Below are 20,246 nucleotides of genomic sequence, written 5' to 3'. Positions count from 1 at the left end.
GAGAACACACAGTATTTGCTTTTCTGTTTCTCAATTAATTCACTTAGGATAATGGCCTCTAGCTGCACCCATGTTGCTGCAAAGAACATGAAGCCATTCTTCTTACGGCTGCATAGTATTCTGTGATGTATGTGTTCCGTATTTTTTTTTAATCGAATCCACTGCAGATGAGCATATGGGTTGATGCAATGTCTTTGCTATTGTGAATGGCGCTGGCATGAACATACGAATGCATGCGTTCTTTCTGGTAGAATGAGTTACTTTTCTTTGGGTATAAACCCAGTAGTAGGATTGCAGGGTCAAATGGTAGTTCTGTTTTAAGTTCTTTGAGAAATCTCCAAACTGCTTTCCACAGTGACTGAACAAATCTACATTCCCACCAGGAGTGAATACTCGTTCCCTTTTTTCCACAGACTCACCAACTTCTGTTGTTTTTTGACTTTTTTTTTTTTTTTTGAGATAGAGTTTCGCTCTGTTTTCCCAGGCTGGAGTGCAGTGACGCCATCTTGGCTCACTGCAACCTCCACCTCCCGGTTCAAGTGATTCTTCTGCCTCAGCCTCTCAAGTAGCTGGGATTACAAGCATGCACCACCATGCCCGGCTAATTTTGTATTTTTAGTAGAGACGGGGTTTTGCCATGTTGGCCAGGCTGGTCTCGCGCTCCTGACCTCAAGTCATCTGCCTGCCTCAGCCTCCCAGAGTGCTGGGATTACAGGTGTGAGCTACCGTGCCCAGCCTTGACTTTTTAACAGTAGCCATTCTGACTGGTGTAAGATTGTATGTCACTGCAGTTTTAATTTGCACTTTTCAAATGATTAGTGATATTGAGCATTTTTTCATGTTTTTTGGCCACTTGTATGTCTTCTTTTGAAGAATACCTGTTCATGTCCTTTGCCAACTTTTTAAGAGAATTGTTTTCTGCTTGTTTAGCGATTTAAGTTTCTTATAGATTCTGAATACTAGACCTTTATCAGATGCATAGTTTGTGAATATTTTCTCCCATTTTGTAGGCTGTTTGCTCTGTTGATAGTTTCTTTTGCTGTGCAGAAACTTTTTAGTTTAATTAGGCTCCACTTGTCAATTTTTGTTTTCATTACAATTACTTTCGAAAACGTAGTCATAAATTCTTTAGCAAGGCCAATGTCCAGAATGGTGTTTTCTAGCTTTTTTTCCCCCAAGATCCTTACAGTTTGATGTCTTACATTTAAATCTTTAATCCATCTTGAGTTAGTGTTTGTATATGGTGAAAGATACGGATCCAGTTTCCTTCTTCTGCATATGGCTAGCCAGGTATCCCAGCATCATTTATTGAATAGGGAGTTCTTTCCCCATTGAACAGTATATTCTCTGTATAGAATTGTAAGATGCGCATTATTTTCTTACAGCTAATTGAAGACATGATTTCTATTGCCTTCTGGCTTTCATTGCAACTGTTAAGTCATTGATAAATCAGGTATTAGTCTATCAGCCCTTTGAAGACAATGGTTTTGGACGTGGGTTTTTTGGGCTGCTTTTAAGATCTTCTATATTTTGGGGTTCTGCAAGTTCAACAAAATGGGTCTAAAACTGGATTTATTATTATTTAGTTAGTCTACTTCAAACTGTGGACTGGCATCTTTAATCAGTTCTAGAACATCCTCAGGCATTATTTTTATAAATATTGCCTTTGCCTCATTGTCTCTCTCCTCTTTTTCTGAAACCTTGACTCTATGTATGATAGACCTTCTTGGTCTATACATCTCTTAGCTTCTCATGTTGTAAATCTCTTATGTTTTTGTGCTTCATTCTGGTTAATTTATTTTGTCTTTCAGTATACCAACTGTCTCTTCATCTGGGTTTAATATGTTGTTATACATATCCATTACATTTTATATTTGTTGAAAATTTTCCAGAAGTTCTACTTTTTAGACCTGAAAAGCCTTTGAATATGTTTTTCCATTTCGAACATACATGTTAGAGCTTGACTTTTATTGTATTCAAGATGTGATTACTACATGGTAGATATAGTTTGCATATAATAATTCTAATATTCCTGATGCTATTATTAGCTCTCCAGGGCCTCTTTCCCACACTGAAGCTCCCTGTAGTGAGAGCTGCCTCTGCTCTCTTTTCTTTGTTGGTATAACTATAGGGTCTAGCATAGTCTCCAGAACGTGTTCGGCCCCCAGTAATAGTTATTGAATTGAATTGTTGCCTTTTTCAGGAGAATCAGGAGTGATCTCTGCCACCTCCAGTAAGTTTATTCCTGATGTTACCCTGACACCTGATAGTCAGACTGTCCTACCTTCATCTCTGTCATGGCTCACAAATGTCCTACCTTCAACTCTGTCATAGCTCACAAATGTCCTACCTTCATCTCTGTCATGGCTCACAAATGTCCTACCTTCAACTCTGTCATGGCTCACAAATGACTATCACACTTCTAGGGGATCCACAGTGAGGCTGAGAGCTGTCAGGACCCCAAATAACTCTAAAAACCTGGCTGGAGTATTGGCTGTCTTATTAGGAGCTGGGTCACCTTGGACTCTTTGAGGAGAAAATGAGTGTAAGGAGCTTTATAAACTGAATTGCAGGCACTTGTTCAATTATTTGCCACACAGCACTTTTTGAATATCAGTTCTATGCAGAGCTCTATGCAAATGCTGGACACGCTGAAATGCAGTCACTGTATGCCACTTGCAAAATGGCTTTGAGACTAGGTAGGGATATTGGCTATCCAAAGAAGATCATCAACATCCTAAGACAGTGCTTCCAACTACCAGATGAGGAGGCTGAATGATTGGAGTCATTTCTCAGAGCTCAGATTGCTGAAGAAGGTTTATGGAGCTGCTAAGTTTGGGGATGTACCTTAAGAAAGAACTTAAACTGCCAGAATTGGACCAATCTGATCAAATGGGGCTGTGAATGATGGTCACAAGCTCAAAAATTTGCAGGACAGAAAGACAAAGTAGCGACGCAGGCCAGTAATACAATAAGGAGTGATTGGGACTGTGGCAAAACAAAAGAGAATGTTCTGTCTAAAGGTGACAAAAGTGACTAAACTCCTTCATAATGTTGAGATGTGAGAACATGACCTATGCTAGAGCTTCTGCCTTCAAAACAAATGCTGAAAATTGGATTTCTATGTGATGTTTCTCAGTTTTTAAAACACGATTCCAATATCACTCCTTTTAAAAGCATGTCTGTGTGATGAATTTGGTCTATAGGCCACAAGTATCCTATCTCTACTTTAGATGAAAACACAAGTGTAGTGAATTGCTTCATTTCACCCTTGCACATTCCTATCTTTCTGCTTCACTCTGAAAAGCTGATAATTCCCAAATGTGTATCTTCAATGCCAGTCTACATCTTGAGTTTCATATCCGTATGTTTAGTTGCCTATTTGGTGTCTTCATCAGGAAAGACACTTCAAACTTGACGTATCCAAGACCACATTTTTCTGCTCCAACCCCCAATCTATTCCTATTTCTTATTTCACATTGGGCCTCAGTCTTTAATCTGTAAATAGGGATAATAGTAATAACCTGCTCCTCCTAACTTTTAAGGTTGTCCAAAGAAAATAATTGTGTATAGGACAAGAGAAATGAGGTGAGAGAGATTGCATATTGTGTGTGAACTGAAAAGCTAACTTTGAGATGACTACATATTCTGCAGCATGCTTGTCCACATCTTCCTACTGATAGAGATGAGAAAGACAGATTCAATTTTGATATATATATCCGAATATTGCCCTAGACAAGGAAAGGCAATGAAACACGAAATTTGTAATAATCTTTTGTTACTCAGACCAAACTCATCCAGAGGAAAATAAACAGGGTTGTCAGTCAAGTAGCATCTCACTGTAGCATGAACTTACCAAACTTTTTTTTTTTCTGAGAATTATATAGTCTAGAAAACAGTCTGTTGGCTTCCCATTGTGTTGGCCTCATTGCCTCCAGTAAAGGATGCCTGAATCCTCTAAAATTCAGGAATTTTAGGGTCCATTGTTACAGGTTTCCAGAGATGGAAAGCGAGTTGTGCAGCCTTGGCTGGGCTGCAGCTGTGGAACATGCCTATGGCAGTGGTGACTTCCATAGAAGATAGGAGTAAAACAAGTTCATACAGTAGAGAAAAGTCTTTTCTAAGAGTAGGTAAGAATACTGGAAATTTTTATATTCCATCTTTTACAGCATTAATATTCAGTGAATGGCCCAAGTAGAAAATTAAGGAGTCATCTTCCACTATTCTGTTGTCTTTATCATGCAAGCCAATCAGGCGCCAGTTCTGTTATTCTACTTTCTGAATATGACTGGAATCCATAATCCCATCTTTACTGCCCTGTAGAGGTACAAATAAAATAATAATACAGGCTTATTATTTTATATCGGGTTGTTAAAAATCTTTCTGACCAGTCTCCATCCCTCCATCTCAATTCTCACCAATTCATCCTTCACTCTGCTAGCTAAGTGATCTTTCCAAGCCTGAAGACATGTCCCTCTCATGATTACAATGTTTTGTTTGCAACTTTTTATATCCAAGATCCAGCTATCATTTTAGTCTCAGTGTGTCAGTTTCTTACACACCTCCTGTATTCTGGATGAACCTGATGGCTAGCAAGCTTTCCAAGCATGTCTACACATGCCAGGTGCTGGTCAAGAAGGACCAGCATTTAAAGACTCCGAAAATCAAGAGTGGCTGTGTTGAGAGGAAGAGGCGGGCGGGGAAGATGAGAGGCTGCTGTGATAAGGTGGATTCTTCAAAGCATGTTTCTTGAGCCTAACGAGTCTTCCTGGGATGCGTGTGGCTGCCAGTGGGTGCATCTTGAGCCTGAGTCATAGAGCCAATCAAGACACGTATCTCAGGTATATAACATTGATCTACCCTGCCATGGGTAATGTCTCAAGTCTCACCTTATTAAATATCCACACAAAACAAACAAAACTCTAATGATCAATGATAATATGTGAATATAAGAGGTACTAGTAAAGTTGGTTTTAGAGAAACTATATCAACTTATCTAAGTTTTTACTTGGTATTAATTGTTACTAATATAAAATCTGAACTTCTTTCTATCTTATTTTGCATTATATCTATAAATATAATTTTGTCCCTTATCATTTCTATTTCTGACCTAAGTCCTCTTCCTTCCTCATCCCATCTCTTTTCATCTTCTCTTCCCCTCACTGATTAGACAGCACATTCTCCCTGGATGGTTTTAGTCACTGCCACTTGTTCAGTTACTATATTTGAGTGAAGGTCTCCCAAGTCTCTAGCTCAATCTTCTCTGCTGATTTCAAAACTGTCTATTAACCGTGTACTTGCAATTTCTGCTTAGATGTCCTATTAGCTGTCTCAGACTGAAGAGTTCTCTCTCTAATGTCCCATATCTCAGTAAAGGCATCACTATCTTCAACTCTGATGCCTTGTTCCTTTACCTCCCACTTCTGCTCAGTCACAGAATTATGATGATTCTACCCTAAATATAACCCATCAATTTCTTTCTCTCCCATTGTGGGTAGTTTAGTTCAGGCCACAGTGATCTCCAGCCTGAATTATTATACCAGTCTCCAGTGGGTCCTAATCCTCCTAATATTGTCCCTTCCCATTCCCCTCCCTGATCTGCTGCTGGAATAATCATTCTAAAGTGAAAATTTTTCCATGTCATTCCCCACTTTACAATTATTGTCCCAAGCCCAAGAATAATGTTTTAGATGGAGCAGGTACTCCATAAATACATATAAAGACACAAATATATTAAATGCAAATAAATGGAACAATATATACCTTGTTCTCATTAACCAAAAGAAAACTGGAGTGTCTATACTATTATTATCAAAGTAGATTTCATGGTCAAGAATAACACCAAGGATAAAGAAATCATTTCATAAGATAAAGAGGAACATCTCCAACATTGCATAGCAGTCCTAAAAACATACACACCTAAAAACATAACTTCAAACTACCCGAATATATAACACGTAAAGCAAAAACTCAGAGAATTACAAAAAGAAATAGACAAATTCAGAATTATGGTTGAAACTTGATTGCCCCTCTTTCAATAATTGATTTAATGAGTACACAGAAAATCAGCAACAATATGAAGAATTTGAACAATAGGAGAGCCAGGTAGCAAGTTTGGAGAACTCCTACCTAGTCTTGCAGATGTTAGGCCCAAATCACTTGCTTTTTGGCTTTTTCAAGTAAAGAGCCTTTGCTTTCATTGCCAGGATACAGTGCTCACATTTGATCTGCGTGTTGGTTTTAATGTCCTGGGTACACTTCCCTGAAATCATAACCTGGCCACTGTCATTTTCCATGAAACTCTAGGCCTCTACAGCCCTAGACTCCTGGGTCCCCTTGTCTTCTTCCTAACTGGAAAAGTCTTAAACAGCATCACTACACGTACACTTCTTTCTTCTTCTCTTGTCCTTCATCGGGAGCTTTTGGGATACCAAAAGCCAAGTATCTCATAACTAACTTCTTTTTAGTAGTGTGTCATAAAGGTCTTTCCAGGTGACCCAAAAAAGTCCAGTGAACTTTTTTATTAGAGATAGTTTTTCTCTTAGTTATCTTCCGTAATTATAACAACAATAATCACGAACACTTATAGAGCACTTACCATTTACTATGTACCAGGCAGAGTTTTAACATGCTTTACATTTGATTTTGACAATAACCTGTGAGATAGGTAATATTATTATCTCATTTTGTCTCATTTTACAGGTTAAGAAACTGAGTCATAGTGAGGTCAAGTAATTTGCCCAAGAAATAACAGAAAAGCATCCAGCTTAACAGTATGGCCTCCAAGGAGTATTTGACCCACTATGTCATATATGCCCTAAAAAGTAGATTCCATAAAATGGCATACCTTTTTCTTTCTGAAATTTTAAAATAATTATTTGAAAAATACTTGAACAAGTAAGCTTTAAATAGTTGAATTCTGTTACTTCTGCTGAAGTTTAAGGACTGTAAAAGACTGCCTCTTCCTCCAACTAGTCCTTTAGACAGATTTAAATTATAATCAATGACATATATTGATGCTTTGCTTCATTTAGTCAAAAGGATAATTTAGCTGTCACAGAAATAAGAAAAAATGATCATATTAGAGAAAAAGATTGAGTGATCTCTGTACTTTCATGAGAATGTTCTTCTGCCACCTGGGAGAGGATAGTCCTTCCTTTGCAACTGGTTGCAAAGTCCCAAGAAGTCAAGCAGAGTAGCATAGCAGCTTATAAAACTGTCTAAATTTCATATAGCATGGCTGTGGCTTATAGAATTGCCCATATTTTACATAGCATGGCTGTTGCTTAGTCTTAAAAAGAAAAAGAGAAGAAAGAAAAAACTGGTGATCAATCAGAGGAAAAACTCCTCCCTTTCCCACCTACTTCCTAGCTCTGTGCTTCCCCAAGGAGGAGGCCTGAGTGCAGGACCTGAGCTCCCACGAGGCACTACACGGCAAAATAAAGCCAAGGTGGGCAGAGAACCATGTGTTAGAAAATCATCAAGGAGGAAAAAAAAGTGAAACTACACCAGGTTACCTTACTGCAGTCCCCCCATCAAAGGTCCAAAGAGGGAAGGCTGCCCACGACCTGGAATTGGCAGGTACTAGTGCTTGGAACTGAATTCATTCCTGCAGGGATGGGGCAGGCAGGGAGGAAGAAAGGGTTGGAATACTTATGAGGGATTAAGGCAAAAATCCTCCTTAAAAAAATAAAATCAAAAATGAAATAAGAAACTGTCCTGCCAACAACTTTGTCTTATAACATCAATAAGGATAAATTAAAGGGGAAAAGAGGATAATAATGATCTGATTCACACCTTCTGCCAAGTCCTTGACAACGCTGTAGAACTGGGAGGATGGCAATCCACCCTTTCATCTTGTTTCATGTGGTGGCAGCACAGTATTGTTTCATTGGCATGAACGACGCGACGCTCGACCTCTAACCACCCTGCTCCCCAGCAGGCTCACACACTCTCTGAGAGTTGTCGTTCTGTGTCTGCCAAGCCCTGATGATAAGGTACGTTCCTCCATATTCGTCATACAGGAGACTTATGGGGAAGGTAGAAAAATCACTTTCAGATCAACCACAAAACCAATGCCTGCCATGCAGGTCTCTGCAAATGCCCACATTCAATCTCTACCACTCATTCCTTTGTTATTGTTAACAATTATTTAAGTTTATTCTTAAAAGTTCAAACAAGTGGCTGGGCATGATGGCTCACACCTGTAATCCCAGCACTTTGGGAGGCCGAGGGCGGGTGGATCAGGAGGTCAGGAGATCGAGACCATCCTGGCTAACACGGTGAAACGCCATCTCTACTAAAAATGCAAAAAATTAGCCAGGTGTGGTGGCAGGTGCCTGTAGTCCCGGCTACTCAGGAGGCTGAGGCAGGAGAATGGCATGAACCAGGGAGGCAGAGGTTGCAGTGAACTGAGATCACGCCACTGCACGCCAGCCTGGGCAACAGAGCGAGACTCTGTCTCAAAAAAAAAAAAAAAAAAAATTCAAACAAGTGCAGTAAACGGCATCTTATACAGAGATGGCACTTTGGTCAGCCTCCTTCCAGGCACCTCTTTCCCCATCCAGAGAGTCAAGTATACATTTAGTCCCTTTATGGAAATGCTTCTTCTCTACAGGTTACAACCATTTTGTTTTGTTCATTCAGCAGTTGTAATGTGCCACATGCCAGCGATATTAGTCACAGTCAAATGATGCAAAGAACCAAAAGAAATTTGTAACCTAGTATTTTTCAGCTATCTTTATATACATATCTATTTAATGCACACATTGTAATTGTACATATTAATGGGGTACAAACTGATGTTTTGATACATATCTACATTGTATGATGACCCAATCTGTTCGTGTTCTTATAGTGGCAGGTACGTTGAAGACCTGAATGAAGACCATACATGACTTACCTCCTCAGAAGAGGAAAGCAGTGTGCATTTCTACCAAGGGCAGCTTCATGTAGAGGGATCAGAGGAGGGAAGTACCCGTTCAGAACAACTACTGTCAGGCACTTTGTATTTGTTCTCACTCAATTCTCTGAGTGATTGGAAAAGCCAGGTTTCATCACACAGAAAGAAGGAAACAGAAGCCAAGGGAATCAGGTAGCTACATCCCAAAGCTAATTTGCAGAGGGTCAGGATTGTAACCCAGGTCTCTCCGGCCTTGGGGGCTGTGAATGCTCCCATAGCAGACGTGCACACGCCCAGCACCCAGCCCTCCATCCATGCTCAGTGTGAGAAGCAGAACATCACACACCATAGGTGAGTTCATGGACTGCAGTGTCACTTTTAATTCTTGCAATATGATCTGGGCCTGGCTATTTCTCTGTTCTCTGATGGTTCCATGCGTATGTGCCAGAAAGCTGAAAAAAACATGCTCCCTGACTAGCAGGCTCATCCTACCTAGAACAGATGGACCAACATGTGGAAGGCAAGTGTGCAAGTGTGGGGGAGGAAGGGAGAGGAAACAGGAAAAACAGAAATGGGGCCAAGCCACAGCGGAATACATTTTTTTATTATTACCTGATTTTGACCTAGGGTAGATGCATTAGAAACCATCCTAAATGTTCATGCAATGTTTACCTGAAAAGAACATGCACTTAACTTCAAAGGGAAATAGGTTTAGAATTGCAGTCCGCAAGTCCCATCTGAGGCTCTCTTCTTTGAGATAGCCGCTCTCTGGGGCTCTTGTCTGGCCCCTGCTGGGACCTCTATTTCACAGCTTCTCAGGGCAGTCGGCTTGGAGTGACAATGGTGAGACAATGGCTACAACAGTTTCATCACCATCCTCATAATCATGCCTCTTATAAGAGCTTATAAGATGTTTTCACATATATGACATCACCTGATCTTCATAATAATCTCTGACTTATCTCCTAGGAAGAGGAAAGCAGTGAGCATTTCTACCAAGATAGAAATTATTATTATTAGGCAGTAATATGACACGTTGAATAGCATGATGTAATGTTACTACATTAGTCTTATCCAAGAAGAAACCAGTGCTTGGCAAAGTGATACAACTTAGCTGTGTTCACACGGTTAGTGAGTGTCAAAGCCGGGACTCCCGTCAGATCTGCTCCCTGGTCTGGCACATTTTTGCTGTAGTCTATCATGACAAGGTAAAATGACAAGCTTCCTAGGTTCACTACAAGACTTGTATTTTATCATTCAGGGAGTATCAGAGGTTGAGAAATACGGTGACTCATGATCCTTTTATTCGTAGCAAGTGCTGTCTGGCATGCTAATTTTTCTCTTTGTACATGTGGCATTAAAGGCTAATGCATGATGAGCAAATCTTTACAGATTAGGTATGTGTCATTTGGACTATGATGACAAAATGTAACTCAAGTGATATATTTCCATCCGAAATGACTTTTCATGCATTAAGAGTAGTGACTGAGCGTTTTGGAGGCAGACCCTCCAGAGTAGGAATGGAAACCCTTGAACTTAGCAAGTAACTTAACTACTAGAAGCCTTGATTTCTTAATCTTTAAAATGGGGATAGCAATGTCTACCTTGTAGGGACATCATGAGTATTTAATGAGATAATGCAGATAAAGTTGTTGATCCCAGCAAGATCCTCCATGAATGGCATCTATTATCCTTATTCTGAAGTTCTTTCCCTCTATATTTAAGCTTCTAGAATTGACATCTTCTTCCTTATCAAAAGTTGCTCAACATACAGAACCTAGAAGGAAAAGACTCTTTCCAAATAGCAAATGGCCAACCATTGTTTTAAATTGTTCAGTTGTGGAACTGACTTTAGAATCAGATGTGAGGTCAAATTTCAGCTGTACCAGGTGCCCTGGGAAAGTCATCTTCCCTATCCAACTTCAGTTCCCTCATCTGCAAAATGGGAATTATGATGTCTATTGCACAGTGCTGTTGTGAGAATGACTTGAAAGTGCCTGACCCAGAGGCAAAGCTGGACAAATGCTACTGCTGTTCTGGATGTTGTTGGTTTCAGAGGCCGAGCCTGTGTGAGGAGATGGCCCAGCATGAGGCTGTGAAGCCTGGGGCTGCTGGCATTTTGGTGGGGGTTGCCCCGTTTGCCGCCATCTCTGATTGCTGCAGGGGCCTCTTCCTGCTGTTCCTTTCTGCTTGGCTGTGCTGCTCCTTAGAGTCCCCTGAGGGAAGACAAAGGTGAGTAGAGTTGTTTAGTTTGGAAAAAAAGCATCTCAGGGGCAACCTACTCATGGATTCCACCAAGGACTCTTATGAAGAGGAGCTGTCCATTTGCTCTCTATCTCCAGTGAGGACCAGAAATGGGGATGAGGAAATGAGTTGCAGAGAAAGGGGGCGCCAATGGAGGGAAGAGCATCTTGCCTAGAAGGTGAATTGGTCCTAGGAGGGCAGCAACCAAGAGAGCTGGGGACGCCATCTCTGGAAATCCTTAAATGCAGGCATGACCAACACGCAGTCTGGATCTCTTAGGTGGTAATCTGCTGCAAAAAAAGGAGCCGAGACCAAAGTAAGTAATTCCATGGGTTCTTATAGGAGAGAATCACAAAGATATTCTGCACATTGGTATATGCACGTGACATAAATTAAACCTGGGCTAATACACAGAGAAGTATGTGTGGTCAGGTACGTGTGCACACACACCTTTCTCTTTATGCTTTGGGTTCAAGGGAGCTCAAGAGAACAATATCAGGTACAGAAGCTATTGGCAGTCACATGTGTAGTCTCTTAAGACAATAAGGTGGGAAAAACAGAGAACTGGAAGACTTGGCTAGGAGCAGCTCAAAGAGGGAATTGGACCATTGTATGAGTTCTTGTTGTGGAAATCAAGGGCCATCAGAATTTAGCCGTGGAATGGGAGCTGTGCCATTGACCAAGTTCTTAGACACTGGCAAGGCAGCACACAGTATACGTTCACTCTTTATTAGCACCTCAGTGATATCCTGTACAGGTGAGGAGATGGTGTCTTCATCTATTGAGCCCTTGGTTTTCAACTCAAGTGTTTGAATGTGTCATTCCTTTTTCTTGTGGCTGACTTCCTCTTAACGCCCAGGTATACGCTTCAAGTTTCCTTGCTCAGATTGGCTCTCTGCCACGGGGCCTACTCTCTTTAAGCTCTCCATGAGACTCGTTGCTCTCCAAAGTGTCTCGTTTGTTTACCTATTTATCTTTTACCCCCTAGAATGTAAGCCATATGGGGTAGGGATCCTATTATCTTTATTTTTATATTCCTTCTTTACGACAGCATACAGGAGTGCTCAATACATGCTTGTTGAACAAACGATTAAACTGACTTTCCCAATAAATCGTTCTACTAAAAAGACACACGCATCCATATGTTAATTGCAGCACTATTCACAATAGCAAAGACAAATAGCAAGTGCCCATCAGTGTTGGATTGCATAAAGAAATTGTGGAATAGTACCATGGAATAGTACACAGCCATAAAAAGAATAAAATCATGTCCTTTGCAGTAACGTGGATACAGCTGGAGGCCATTAACCTGAGCAAATTAATGCAGACATAGAAAACCAAATACCACATGTTCTCACTTATAAGTGGGAGCTAAACATTGGGTACACATGCATATAAAGATGGCAACAATAGACACTGGGGACTCCTCGAGGGAAGAGAAGAAGGGTGTCAAGGGTGGAAAAACTACCTATCTGGTATTATGCTCACTGCCTGGGTGAGGGATTCAATTGTACTTCACATCTCAGCATCAAGCAATATACTTTTGTAACAGCCTGTACATGTACCCCCAGAATCTAAAATAAAAGTTGAAAAAAATAAAATAAACTGACTTTCCCACAATCCACCTTTGACTCCCAAGCCCAGCACCCTTCCAGCTTGCTTCCTGCTTCCAGAAGACCTCAAACGGGGCAGTGCAAATCCGAGATGCACGGAGTCAAGCTTGCAGCCAGGTCTAGAGCTGGACACTGCCTGATTCTCCCCTCTGCTCTGTTCCTTTAGAAGCTCTTTTTCCAACATTTGCCTTGAAAAGTCATTCCCAAAGGATTTTTATTTTTAATGGAGCAGGCTGCCAATAGAACTTTATTTATGGATTTGTATTTTAAGATTGTTGGGGATTTGCTTGCCTTGAGGTATTTGGGTGGATCTGGCCCGAGGCAAGCTGAGCCTCAGCACTTCCCTGTGGACTAAGTGAGCACTTTCCTGAGGTTTGGCAAATGCCCTAGGGCTGCTTTCTCTCCTTTAGAGGACTGGGTAGGAGCCCAGGGCCTCAGACCAACCCATTCACTCCCACTAGGTAGGAGCCCAGGGCCTCAGACCAACCCATTCACTCCCACTAGGAAAACAGTACTCCCACTGGGGACAGCACTGGAGGCCAGAAAGGAGGCCTTTCCTCTCCCTTCCCACACTCCTGGCTGTGTTGTGTGAACCTGGTCTTCTAAGAACAGAAATAACATCCTGTGCTTGCTCCCACTTGGCAGCCAGGCGGGTCCAGCGGGCCACTTGGCCGTCAGCCTGAGGAAGGAAGTCTCCAGGTATTGGTGAGAAAGTCGGAGGCAGGTTGCTGCCTAGAGAAAGTGCCTTTGGCATTGGTCAGGGTCACAGGGCAGAGGCAGCTCCAGGGGGGATCTCTGACCCTTCCCAAGCAGTGAAAGTTGGGAAGTGTCTCCCCTCGCAGCTGTGGCTTCCAGCAGAGACCGGAGACTAGAACCAGCAGCACTTACAGAGATTTATAGCCCATGGAAAAGAGCTTCTCAGCTCACATGTTTACTTCAGAGAACTCTGTGGAGGCGTCAAGGGCCGGGGTCAACATACACTAATGCAGCTTTGTCTTTCAAGCGTTTCGGGCCACATTATGTGTTTGGAAGACAGCAATGGGGTGAGTGGGGAGTGGGGAGGGCAACAGGCATTACTGAAAATTCACAGACATACATGGTTTGGGCATGTCTAGGTAGTGTATAGTTAATGATGTTGTTCCCTTTTGTTCCTTACCACTTAGAGGAAAAAAGAAACATTTCCAGTTCTCCTATGTCAAAGGAAAGCCTGTTGCCAGGCCCTTCTTCTGCTAAAAAAAAAACCAAAAAACAAAAAACAGAAAAACCTTGCAAATTGAGAGTTCCCAGGAGACTGGAGTTAATCCCCTGCAGCTAACCAAGGGAGAGTTGTCAGCCTGAACATTGCACCACTGTCAGGGTTTTTGGGGTGCTCTGCTTGAATGACTAAAGGAGACCACCCCTCTCCCACCCAATCCCCTTCCATGCCCAGGCTTGGCTGGCAGCTTTTCCCTCTCCTGTGTCACCTCCTTCTGTTCCTCTGATTCCTCCCCCTCACACTACTCCTGGCTCCCTCTCGGACCAAGTCCCAAAGGACATGGGGGGATGCATAACTGGCTGGGAAGTGAGTGACCACTGGTTTAATGGCAACCGGCACCCTTCCCCTCTTCCAGGAGGAAGGGCTGTTTATGTGGTTTTGTAAAATAGGCAGAAGCTATGAAAATAAGCACTCTATCAATAATAAATGGAATGGAAAATAGAAGCAAACAAGTCAAAGAAAGATGAGGTGGAAGGTAAATCAGTCAATTTTCTTTTAATTGATCTCACATCCATAAAAGCCAAAGGAAGAGCAACCCTAAAAGTGCCTTAATCAAATAGAACGCCAGGAAGCCTGCAGCAGGGACATCTTTTTGGGAGAAAGCGCACTGCAATCTGAGTTTAAGGAAGCCAAAACGTACTTAGGCTGGCTAAAGGAAATCCAGTTGAAATTACCATATAAAAACAGAAGCCAACTATTGTAACTTTTTCAATTACCGCAATTTTTGGCACAGTATTATAATTTTTAGAACTTTATCCATATGCAAAAATTGAAAAACAAGTATTTTAATTCGCTTATGTTCAGCTAGAGTGGCTTCTTTGCAAACTAAAGGTTAAATTTTGCCAAAGTGATAAGGACCCATTTGTATAAACTATTGTCATGAATGTTGCCTTTCCCCCAACAAAACCCACCCATGTGGTCATAGCTCATTACTCTACAAGGAAATGTACCACTAAGAAAGAAGGACATCTGCTTGGCTGCAGGTAACCTGTACAGGACTCCATCCAAAGGGCTTACTGAAAAGAACAGAGTACCAAGGGGTGTCATTATCAGTGGCCTCACCCCTAAGGCAGATCTGGGCCCCGGAAATAGTTAAACGTATACCATGTTGAAATGATGGCAGACAGATTCTAGGGTGGTTCTCAGGCTTTCCACACCCTGCTGTTCACCCTCTGTGTACTCCCCTCCCCTTGGGCTAGACCTAGGAAAATACATCACCTTCTCTAAGATTCTTTCCTAGCAGAGTGGGGAAAGATTCTCCAGCTAACTTTGAAAAAGTCAGCTGTCATGTTTTGAGAGGGCTATGTGGCTGGGAGCTGAGGGTGGCCTCTAGGAGCTGAGAGTAAGTCCTGGCCAATAGTCAGCAAGAAAGCAGGGACCTCAGTCCTAAGAACTGAACTCTCCCAACAACCTGAATAAGCTTAGAAGATGATCGGAGCTCCAGATGAGAATAGAGCCTGGCCAACACGTTGACTTCAGCCTGGAGAGACCCAAGTAGAGAACCCAGCTATGCTGTGCTCAGACTTCTAACTTATGGAAACTGTGAGAGAGTAGTGAGTTTTATTGTATGGTAATGTGTCATGCAGCAATAGATAAGGAAGGCAAGATGCATCCCATTGCATAGGTTGCTCAAACAGCTGGCTTAACGAACCCTGCATCAGAGCACTTTTCCAAGCTGCAGCCAGGAGATTTTTTCAAAACAGGAACCACCCCTACTGCCATCCGCAGCTGCTTAAACTTCTTGGTGACTTTCCTTGGCACCTAGGATAAAGATTAGGAAACTCCTGTTGGCCTACACAGCCTCATATCTCAGCTTCCCTCTCCTGTCCTGCCTGCCACACTGGTCTCCTCTTAGCGTGTGGTGTCCTCTGGGGCTGTTTCCCCTTCTCCTTCTCCTCACCTGCAATTCCTCCTTTCAAAGATGACATCCCCTCCAGCTTTTGGCTGCTTTTGTTTGCTCTCCAATGCCTTCCAATAACTATTTTAAAAGGTTTTTCCAACACTTATCATTGTTGTCTACAAGAAAGGTAGTTTAATACAAGATCCTCCCTCTTCATCTGAATTCATCATAGGGTTTTAAAACACTTACATTTAGCTATTCTCATTTAGTTCTCATAAAACATTACTAAGATGACCAAAATGAGTTAAATCTCTCAACAGATAATTTACTTTCTCCCTTTCTATATTCCAGCCGTTGTGCTGGGCAGTGATAGGCAGGGAACAAATCAGCGGGAAGCAAATCAAGTCCAGTCTCTAGCTTCACAGAGTTTATGATCTAACACAAGAGTCATTCGCTAAATGAATACAGTGAATTTTAGAGAGAGCAAGGGCCTCGTGCCAGGGCCCATAGTGGAGTAAGTAGCAGAAGTGAGATTTAACACCAGAGCTCTGACTTCTGCATCAGTGCACACAACACAGAGTATTTTTCATGAGGCTACCCCATAAAAGCTATACCATTCATTCATTCATTTAAAAAATATTCATTGAATACTTCTAATCTACCAGGTACTGTTCTAAACACAGAAGATACAAAAAGGGCAAAAATAGAAATTCCTGCTTTCATTCTGCCCACATTCTAAAGAGTTATTACTTTCTTAAGTCATATGTAAATAACACCCTTAGTGTAATTAGATATTCTTCAAAGACTGAATTTTGTGGAGCATGTGTTTTTTATTCACTAGGGAGGCACATAACACTATGAGCTTTGCTAAAATAGGTTGATACAAGGAATACAATTATGATAAAATGTTCTTTATGATAAAACCACTATCTGGAGAATGGGCCACAGTAACAAGGTTTTGTCAATTTTTTAATGTCTATATTAACAAAACAAATGCAAAAAACAAGACCTAGATGAATACATTTTTGTGAGTCCTTATTAATGCAATAGCCAGTCTCTAATAATGACAACTGTGGCCGGGCATGGTGGCTCATGCCTGTAATCCCAGCACTTTGGGAGGCTGAGATGGGTGGATCACGAGGTCAGAAGATGGAGACCATCCTGGCCGACATGGTGAAACCCTGTCTCTACTAAAAATAAAAAATTAGCTGGGCGTGGTGGTGTGCACCTGTAATCCCAGCTACTCGCGAGACTGAGGCAGGAGAATCACTTGAACCTGGAAATCGGAGGTTGCAGTGAGCCGAGATCACACCACTGCTCTCCAGCCTGGTGACAGAGCGAGACTCCGTCTCAAAAAAATAAAAATAAAAATAAAAATGACAACAGCAAGGCCTAATTATATATTATTTTCATAAGAAAGATCCGGGGAAAGGAAGAATGAGAGATGGGCATAGAAAAACAAGAAGAAATAGGAGAGTTGAGTGACAATTTTTGCAATTTCTTTTTCTTTTATCAAGACATTTCATCTTCTATCACCCATCTCTGCTCCAAGCATCTCAGCCACCTACAAAAAGACTCACTTCAACTCCCAGAGACTGTGTGCTGAATTTCATGATGAACTCAAATGCTTTCTTCCAGCCTTTCCCTTCATTCTCACAGTGTGGCCCCGCCTGCGCATATTGTCATTTAGCACGGATCAAAGCCTTACACTGAGAGGATGGAGTCTTTGGAGACAGTGAAATCTCAAACATCTGCCAGTGGGTAGATAAGGAGGAGGGGCATCAGGGTGCACCCCTCAAATCACATCACATGTAACTATTGGGGTCAGGAAAGTTAAACCTCTCACTACAACAAATCACTACCATAAAATATCAATGAACTTTCACAAGGAAAATCAGGGCAAGGTGATCTATGTCAGCTATGCTCATTGTTTCCTCTAATGAAATTTTGACTGGTTCATTTCAGTTGCTAATGAACTTCAGAAACTCTCCATTCTACTTTATCTGTAGGTCTTAACATTGAAAATAGCGTAATCATTTTAATAAAATGTTATCATTGTAGACCTATTTTAATATTTTATAGCATGATTCATTAATTCATCAAATATTTATTGTATATTTACTGCGTGCTCTGAGAAATACAAAGATGAACTTAAGATCTAGTGTACTGGGAGAGTTTGCCAAACTTGTAATTTTGATCTACTATCATCGGCTGTAGAGCTGAATATCACACAGGACTGAGTTTCATAATAGGGGGTTATAAGTGATACTTACGGAGAGAGATGGAGGGGTCATTGGGAGAGCTCAGTTTACCACAGCAGCCCTAGAGCTGACATATAGTGATCACGCAATCAACATTCACTACGTAAATAAGCAGCCAGAAGAGAGACACATGAGAAAGATCTTGGAAGTATGGTTTTAATAAATAGATCAGGAAGCTGGGTAGAAGAAATTGTGTATACAGAGATGCAGAAGGAAAAAGCTGAGCAGTGCGCTTGAGCTACTAGCTGCCACACAAGCATAGAAGGGCTGACCTCAAACCACCTTTCCAGCACCGTGTCCCCTAGTTGTCTTGTGACCATTTCTTTGCTCCATAAACTTCCTTCTCCTCCGTACTTTATTATTCAAACAGTGCTTTCACTCATATCTGTGAGCCAGGCTTGAGATCACGGGCAGTTTTTACTTTTCCCTTTCCCTCCCTTGACATCTGGTCAGAACAAAGCCTGAATAATATACTCCTGAAGTTCTTCTTGGTATCCATCTCATCCTCCTAAAACTTTCCTTCAAGAAACACTGAAAGTTCCCATTACCACCAGTCTTGTTTGAGATCCATCTCTTCTCATTGGATGTATGAAAGGCCTTCTTAATTTCTCTTCTTACATCCCAAGTTTCCCCATAGGCCATGCTCAGTACAACTCCTAGACCAGTTCTCTTGAAGCAGAGCCCTGGAACTAACATGTTGCCGTTCAAGAACTGTTAATGCTTCCCAATTATATGAGGATTAAAGTCAAGGCTGTGAGTCCAGCAGAAGCTCATGGACATTATGACAGAATTTGAGCCATTATAGGAATTTCTTCAGGTGATTCACATGGTTAAAATTATATTTTGAAAGTATCCTGTGAAATAAAAAATGGAAGTTAAGGCAAGCGTGCAGGTCGGAAAATGACTTTGGAGTCTTGAGAAAACCAGGCTAGAGGAGATAATATTCTATACCACAAAAAATTAGTGGAGGTAGAGAAAAGTAGATAAGTAGGAGAGCTATTCAAAAGTGGGACTGACTGCTCTTAGTGATGGGTTGAATACGGGGGGAAAGGAATCGGGGGTGGGGATGCTGCCCAGTTTTCTGAGTAGATGACATTTTGTTTGCCAAGATAAAAAAAAAAAGACAAAAGAAGAATCAGCTCTGCTTGGAAGTGGGTATGGACTGGGGATGAGGAAGAATGTTGAAGTCAGGTTTGGACATGTTGAATTTAGGACGTGTGGAAGGAGATGTCCAGGGGCCACTGGCCTTGTAAGATAGGGAGCTCAGAAGATATGTTTGAGCTTGTATGAATCAACATTTGTTGTATGATAAGCCACCCCAGAAGTCAGTGTCTTAAAAACAGCATGTTTTATTATTGCTCATAACTTCAAGTCATCTAGATGTTTCTGTGGATCCGGACCAGGCTGGCTAATCTGGGCTAAGCTAGTTTATGAACCTACCAATTAACTGATGGATCACCAGAGGACCAGCTGTTTTCAGAGGGCCTTGTAGACAGAAAGGGTGAAGGAGGTGTCTTTGATCACCAGCTCAGCCCAGTTTGTTCACTGGGCTAGGATAAGGGGTTCCAAGATCAAAAGCATATGTGTGCAAAACATCTTGAGGTACAAGCTTAAGACTGGCACAGCATCGATCCTGTATTTTGTTCTCCATAGCAAGTCCCAAAGGCAGGCAGATTCAATAGTTGGAGAAATCAACTCTACTTCTTGACAGGAGGAGCAATAAATATTTCTGGACAGGCTTTGCAATGTACCACAGAGCTGAAGAACAGATATGGAAGTTATCAAAAGATCAATAACAGAAGTAGGTACAATTTCCCAGGGAAATGGGTAGGGTGAGAACAGAAGAGAGCCCAGAGCAGAATCTGGAACCCCACAAACACTATGACACAGATTGTAGAAGATTCCATGAAATAAACAGAAGTAGCACCCAGGGTTATAGGAGGTACCTAGAAGATGGCTGAGTCATAGCAAAGAAGATGATGTTCTAAGAAGGAAAGTGTTATGGTTTGAATGTGGTTTGTCCCCTCCAAAACTTATGTTAAAATTTATTGCCAAGGTAACCACGTTAGGAGGTGGGGCCTTCAAGAGGTGATTAGGCCAGCAAGACGAATTAATGTCTTTCTCACAAAAT

At 41.6% G+C, this 20,246-nt stretch overlaps 1 long non-coding RNA gene across 1 annotated transcript; it reads right to left on the bottom strand.

Annotated features, from left to right (window-relative positions):
* Positions 1-18,255: 18,255 nt before the first annotated feature.
* LOC117075883 lies at positions 18,256-19,953 on the bottom strand. The gene is made up of 2 exons (XR_004434167.1): positions 19,556-19,953; positions 18,256-18,969 (listed from the first exon to the last, which is right to left on the bottom strand). It is a non-coding gene; the product is annotated as an uncharacterized LOC117075883 (long non-coding RNA).
* Positions 19,954-20,246: the final 293 nt, after the last annotated feature.

The sequence above is a fragment of the Trachypithecus francoisi genome, unplaced genomic scaffold, assembly GCF_009764315.1.
Source record: "Trachypithecus francoisi isolate TF-2019V2 unplaced genomic scaffold, Tfra_2.0 Lachesis_group5, whole genome shotgun sequence".
In the NCBI taxonomy this organism is placed as follows: Eukaryota; Metazoa; Chordata; class Mammalia; order Primates; family Cercopithecidae; genus Trachypithecus; species Trachypithecus francoisi.
This window is presented reverse-complemented; position numbering and strand designations above follow the sequence as displayed.